The 7,069-nt window shown below is 44.2% G+C and overlaps 1 long non-coding RNA gene across 3 annotated transcripts in view; it reads right to left on the bottom strand.

Annotated features, from left to right (window-relative positions):
* Positions 1–7,069, bottom strand: part of LOC108316115 — a 42,658-nt gene continuing 35,589 nt past the window's right edge. For all 3 annotated transcript variants that reach the window (XR_001830186.2, XR_005202969.1, XR_005202970.1), the window contains exons 2-3: positions 5,996–6,124; positions 1–294 (exon numbers count right to left, since the gene is read on the bottom strand). This is a non-coding gene — a long non-coding RNA (uncharacterized LOC108316115). The remainder of the gene's footprint in view (positions 295–5,995; positions 6,125–7,069) is intronic.

Below are 7,069 nucleotides of genomic sequence, written 5' to 3'. Positions count from 1 at the left end.
TTTATTTTTTGGGTTGTTCTTGTTGTTGCTGTTTGTGGTCTAAGCTTACATGAGAGGCTCTTCTCTGACGAAGAGTGACTTATGGATGACTCACGTTTCAGGGGGTATCACTGAAGCCTTGTTAGTCACTCCACAAGCATGAATGAGGCAGGTCAACCTTGGCGAACTTGCTAAACCGTTCACATAGAGAAATCACAGTGTCAATGTTTTGGGGGTTTCTTTCTCAGCTGGTCATGCACAGAGAAGAATCTTCCAAATCCCTGCCTGGAATGTATAAGCTTGGCTTCCGGCCATCTGAAAACAAAATGAGAAAAGAGGACAGAGGGATCTCAGCATTCAGTTGTAAACTTTCACTTATTCTTTTATCTTTTCAGTAAAGTGTCTATGCCCTGAATAGGATGTACCATACCTTGTTACAAAGATCCTCTATCTAGCCATCTCCAGAGAATAAACCTCTGCTGAGGTGAGGATGGACAGAATTTGGTTATTCTGAGTGGGGTAAGGGATCCCAAGTTCCAATAGCTTATTAAACAGACTTCAACCAATCCTCAAGGATTTTTAAAAAATCAACTTTTTTGAGGTACAATTTCCTCAAAAAATTGTCTCTGTGTATACTGTTAAATAAAACAAAAAGAACACATGTAGTTACCACAGGACCTCAGCAACTCGGGGGCTCAAGGCCTGTCCTTTATCAGTCAGGTTCAATAAGAAGACAATACCCACATCAGTTACTTGAACAGAGAGAAGTAATGTAATGAATTATTAACTGAGGCTGGCACAGTGGCTCACATCTGTAATGCCGGCACTTTGGGAGGCAGAGGCAAATGGATCGCTTGAGCCCAGGAGTTTGAGACCATCCCAGGCAACATTCCAAAACCACATCTCTACAAAAAATTTTAAAAACTCGTCAGGTGTGGTGTTGTGTGTCTATAATTCCAGCAACTCAGGAGACAGAGGCAGGAGGATGGCTTGAGCTCAGGAGACAAAGGTTGCAGTGAACCAAGATCACGCCACTGCACTCCAGCCTTGGTGACAGAGTGAGACCCTGTCTCAAAAAATAAATACATAAATAAGAATTATTAACTAGGTATAGAATTGTTGACTGGGTAAGTGAAAGAGTAACTAACTCTAAAATATCACAGAACTAGCAGAAGTAGCTACCATAGCTAGTAGGGCTGTGGTGACAGAGGGAAGAAGTTAGAGGTTGTAAAAACTTGGAAACTGGCCGGACGTGATGGCTCATGCCTGAAATCCCAACACTTTTGGAGGCCGAGGTGGGCAGATCACCTGAGGTCAGGAATTCGAAACCAGCCTGACCAACATGGAGAAACCCCATCTCTGCTAAAAATACAAAATTAGCTGGGCATGGTAGCACATGCCTGTAATCCCAGCTACTCGGGAGGCTGAGGAAGGAGAACCACTTGAACCCAGGAGGCGGAGGTTGCCGTGAGCTGAGATCGCACCACTGCACTCCAGCCCAGGCAACAAGAGCAAATCTCCATCTCAAAAAAAAAAACAAAAAACTTGGAAACTTAGAGGAGGAACCCCTGAAACTCAAACTTCTAAGTTGAGTTTCAGGGGCTCCTCTTCTAAGTTGGATGCTAAAAGCAGGGCCCTATGGGCCTAGGACCCAGACCTCTAAGAAAGGGTACTAGCTAGCTGGTGCTGGCATCTCTGAGTGGGATAGCACAATGAGGCTAATTCTCCAAGTGCAGGGAAAACTGCCAACCGGATGGCAGGGTGAAGACACACCGCTCACAGAAACAGCAAGCAGTGGGGACGCCCACAGAAAGCAACGCCTTGCAGCCTCCCTCTGGCGCCCCCTATCTGCACATTCCAGCCAGGAGCCAGCTGACAAGGTGCACTGAGCACCCCAAAGCTGAGTCTAAGCGTGGGTTTGGAGCTAAGAGACAGTAACTTCATAACTGTCAGCCGGCAATGCCACCTACTCTGCATCACATTTTCCCTGAGATGAGACATACCCGTTTTTTTTGGCGTTTGCACCCATATCACCAGGGCTTCTCCAGCACAGCCCCTGAAACCAACACCTGAGTCACGGGTTAGAGTGATTGAACTGCCCTGATTCTGGCTTTCTGGGGGAGTCATATAATACAAACAGCTTCCATTCCTACCATCATTCCTGGTACACAGCAGGTACCCCCAAAAATTTCTTGAATAAAGCCAGGCCTGTATTCGACTATGTGCTGATTAAACCAAGATAGTTTTGCCTAAAAAAGCATCAACTATTTTTTTAAATAATAATACGCTATTATGGTTTAAGTCTGGCATTCAAATTAGGGCAACCCTTTAGAAAAACAATCTGGTTAAAAGCCATATCCATGAAGATATTAATCATGGTGCTATTTATAGAGTGAGAAATAGTAGCTCATGTGTCCTACAACAGAGGCGTGGTTACGTTGTGAAACCATCTCTCATTAGCATACTATGTCTGCATGTAACACCAGAGTTATGGGAATAGTGGTGTACTATCAAAAAAATACTTACGCTTTGAGGGGGTTGGATACCACAATGGGTAGAGCAGAGATTTCAGAGTCAAAGCTGTCTGGGTCCCAGTGCTAGCTCTATCGCTTATTCGAAGGACAACTGAGACTCCTTGAGCCTTGGTTTCTTTATCTCTAGTATCAGGGAAATGCCTGCTTCCCAGGATTATGTTAAGGATTAAGTGAGAAAGAGAAAGCAATCTATACAAATCTTGGTACATGCCAGGTATTTTTTAAGCAGTGAATGTTTTTAGTGTCTAAAGTAAATATGCAGAATGGAAAGAGGTGGCCGCATTACACTTACAGGGCGCACTGCAGGAAAAAACTAAAAGGAAATATATTTAGATACTAAACAATGATTGTATTGAGGGCTGGAATTATGATTGATTCCCTTTCCCTGTTTTCCAAATTATGTCATAATTCAGTATATGTATTGGATCTCTGTCCCCAGCTTCTGACACAGAGCTCCTAAACCCTTGTAATATCCTGAGTGATGGGATGCTAGGAGCGCCTTTTGTTCTAATATTTAGTCTTAGATCCCTGTTCCTGACACAGCGCTCCTAATTTCCTGGACAATAGGAGTAGGGTTTTTGTTCTAATGAGCTGACTGCTGGTGGGCTCCTGGATAGTATCAGGATGGGGGCTGGCCATAAGAAAGGTCAATGTCTGATTAGAAGCTTGGAACTTTCAGCCCCATCCCCCACACTCTGGGGACGGGAATAGAGCTAAGGGTTGAGTAATAATCTGTCATGCCTGTGTAATCAAGTGTCTGTAAAAATCACGCCTGTAATCCCAGCACTTTGGGAGGCCGAGGCAGACGGATCACGAGGTCAGGAGACTGAGATCATCCTGGCCAACATGGTGAAACTCTGTCTCTACTAAAAATAGAAAAATAGCTGAGTGTGGTGGCGCGTGCCTGTAGTCCCAGCTACTTGGGAGGCTGAAGCAGGAGAATCACTTGAACCTGGGAGGCGGAGGTTGCAGTGAGCCAAGATGCACTCCAGCCTGATGATAGAGTGAGACTCTGTCAAAAAAACAAAAAATAAAATCCCTAAACTACAGGGTAGGCGAGCTTCCCGGTTGGAGAATACATCCACGTGCCAGCGCCAGGAGGGCGGTGCATCACAACTCCATGAGGACAGAAGCTCCTGCACTCAGGACCCTTCCAGACCTCATCCTATTTCCGCTCCATCTGACTATTCATTTCTATCTTGTACAGCCTCCTCTGTGATAAACCAGCAAACCTAAGGAAAGTGGCTCTGAGTTCTGTGAGCCATTAATTATTGAACCCAAGGAGGGAGTGGTGGGAACCCTGGATTTGTGGCCAAACTAGACAGAGCTGTGAGTACCCAATACTTGCTATTGTCATCTGAAATGGGAGCAGTCTTGTGGGACAGAGCCTTTAACCTTCAGGCTCTCCCGTACCCTGGGTAGCTAGTGTCCAAACTAAAATCGTGGGACACCCAGTTGGTGTCTGCAGAGAACTGGGGAATTGTTTTGTGTAGAAAACCCACACATTTGCTGTCAGAAGTGTTGGGTGTAGAGAAATGGTTTTCCTTTGCATATATCATTCATGAAATTTCATACTTTAATAATGGCAAAACAGGCCGGGCACGGTGGCTCACTCCTGTAACCCCAGCTCTTTGGAAGGAGCTCAGAAGTTTGAGACTGGCCTGGGGGAACATAGAAAAACCCCATCTTCACACACAAAAAATTAAAATTACAAATAAAGTATTGTTTTTAATAATGATAATTTTAAATTGTAAAATTATTATTTTAAAATTTAAATGTGGCATGAGCCTGTGGCCCCAGCTACTCAGGAAGCTAAGGCAGGAGAGTGGTTTGAGCTTAGGAGGCAGAGGTTACATGAACAGAGAGAGTGGCACTGCACTCCAGCCTGGGTGGCAGCAGTGAAACCTTGTCAAAAAAAAAAAAAGGCAGATTTATCATTTTTAAGAAGTTATAAGCAAAACATTCCAAAGATCAAGAAAAGCAGTAATTCATTGGTCAGCAAAAAGTCCAAACAGTTGCCTGCCTTCCTGAATAATTCAGTACCAAAGCTATTAGGTGGAGCCGGAAAAGCAGGCATCATGCCGGGACATCAGCAGGGAGGGTGTTTGTCCCAGTAGAGACAAGGGTACCTGTGCTGGCAGTGGTGGCTACATGGAGAGAGTGGTTATACACACAAGCATGATGGAAGACACGCTGAAGGAGAATGGCTTTATAAGTATGGAAAGGGAGGAACTGAATTAACCATGTGATCATGGGTTTGGTAGTAGAGATTTCAGTGTGGACTCAAGGCCTTCAAGATAGACAGGCAGGTAGACAGACAGACAGACAGATAAACAGATACACAGATATAAATGGTGTAGATGTATATTTACATAAACACATAGATATGTACATATACATATATTTGCTAACTCCACTGATGATTTTATTTCCTATAGAATATTATGTATTCAATCAATAGGTTATATATCTTTTTTCATTAAAAGTCTCATTCTTTCCATGTTGCCCATCACCCAAACAGCCTTACAGTTGCTGGTTTAGAATGTTAGAGCTTAAAGGCAAAATCCTGTTCCTGACTCCAGTCCAAGAATCACTGACAAACTCTCAAAAGCAATGAGGGGAGCTAATGCCAAGATCTCTGTTTCTATATCCCCTTCTCCATCAAAAGAAACGACTGTACCTTGGAGAAATGGCCAATGCCACGGGTGGGACAGGAAAACCACAAGATGAGCCAGGAACATCTTGTTTCAGAAAGCGAGGAAGCGCCTAAAGAGTGGAGTGGGGGTCGCAAAAGGACACAGAAGCCTGCTGAAGGGGTGACCCCTCGGCCAAGCTGGGAGATTTTCAGCATCAAAATAAATAATGAGGCCAGGTGCTGTCATCCCAGCACTTTTGGGTACCAAGGCAGGAAGATCACTTGAGGCCAGGAGTTCAAGACCAGCCTGGGCAACATAACAAGACTCAGTCTTAAAAAAAAAAAAAAAAATTAGCTCGGCATGGTGGTGCACACCTGAAGTCCCAGCTATTTGGGAAGATGAGACAGGAGGACTGCTTGAGCCCAAGAGTTCGAGGTGACAGTGAGCTGTAATCACACTGCTGTACCCCAGCCTGGGTGGCAGAGCAAGAGCCTATCTCAAAAATAAATTAATTAACAAAAATAAATTGCAATTAACAAAATAAAACCAAAATAAATAATGAGTAAGATAAAAATCCCTGAATCTATACTAATATAAATAAAAATATGAATAAATAAATACAGAGAAGATAAAGTATTTTTTCTTTTATTACACTTTTTCTGTACAGAAGATGCCAACTAATAAACGCAGAAGTATTAGTGAACTTGGCAACTATCACAGTAATAATTAGGCCAAGAAACATCCATGATGCTAAAACTAGTGGGAGGAAGTTTGCTGAAGATGAAGAAACTTAAGGATCTCTCCATAAAGTGCTTTTCAATTACAAAGAGGAAAAAAGTAATTTACCTTGGAGAAGACTGGCACACACCATCTTAAGCCATCAGAGTTAGCATCACCGGTCATGGAACAAATTGAGATGGTGCAGGCCCTGACGGGATGCCATAGGAAGAATACAGCATGGTGTCCATGATTTTCCTGCTGGAAATGCAGAACCAGAATCGATTCATGAAGAAACATCGGCAAACCCCATCTGAGGGACGTTCTACTAAATTACTGACGTGTCACCCTCGCAAGTGTCAAGGTCATGGAAATCAAGACGGAGGAACTATTTTAGATTCGAGAACACTAACCAGACATGACAGCCGCACGCAAGCATGCCTGAGTCTGAACTGGAGCCTTTGCTCTAAAGGACATCATCAGGACAACTGGGAAAACTCATGGGGTCTGAGGACTCGATGGCAGCAACGTATTGAGATGAAATTCCTGGTGTTAATGGCTGCATTGTGGTTATGTGAGAGAGCGAATGTCCTTGTTTGTAGGAAATACACATTAAAGAATTTAGGAGTGAGGGGCCATCAGGCCAGCAACTTACTCCCAAATGATACAGGAAAAAAAAAAATTCTTGCAACTTTTTCATAGGTTAGAAATTATTTCAAAGAGAAAAAAAAATCCAAAAACTTTATTTTGGCTGTGGCTGAAAGCTCCGACTCTTCCTTTATCTTACTAAAGGCAAAGGCTACAGCCAGTTCAGGCGGCCAAACCTGTTCAACCTGACTGTCTCCGGGCAGATTGCCAGGTGCGGGCAGACAAGCGCCTCCCGCCTCCCGGTGTAGGGGTTCAGGCCCCAGGCTGGCCAGGGAGGGCTGGCTGCTGGCTGCGGGCCAAGGCTCCAGTGAGGAGCCTCAGCACTGAGCATCCAGGAGGAGGTCAGACGCCTGAGGCCTCTGTGGCTTGGAACAGGAAGCAAAACAAATGGGGACTTTTCCTACCCTCCACTGGGACCAAGACCTTCTCATCAGGCCCTGAGGGCTCAGAGAAGGAGGAGCCTGGGGAAGGGAGGAAGGGAGAGGAAGAGAGGAGCACCTTTGCTCTCTGGTATTATCACATTATATATATATATATATATATATATATATATAT

Source organism: Cebus imitator, unplaced genomic scaffold (assembly GCF_001604975.1).
Source record: "Cebus imitator isolate Cc_AM_T3 unplaced genomic scaffold, Cebus_imitator-1.0 Scaffold181, whole genome shotgun sequence".
NCBI classification, from domain to species: Eukaryota; Metazoa; Chordata; class Mammalia; order Primates; family Cebidae; genus Cebus; species Cebus imitator.
The sequence above is the reverse complement of the archived record's forward strand: the minus strand, read 5'-3'. Positions and strand labels throughout refer to the sequence as shown.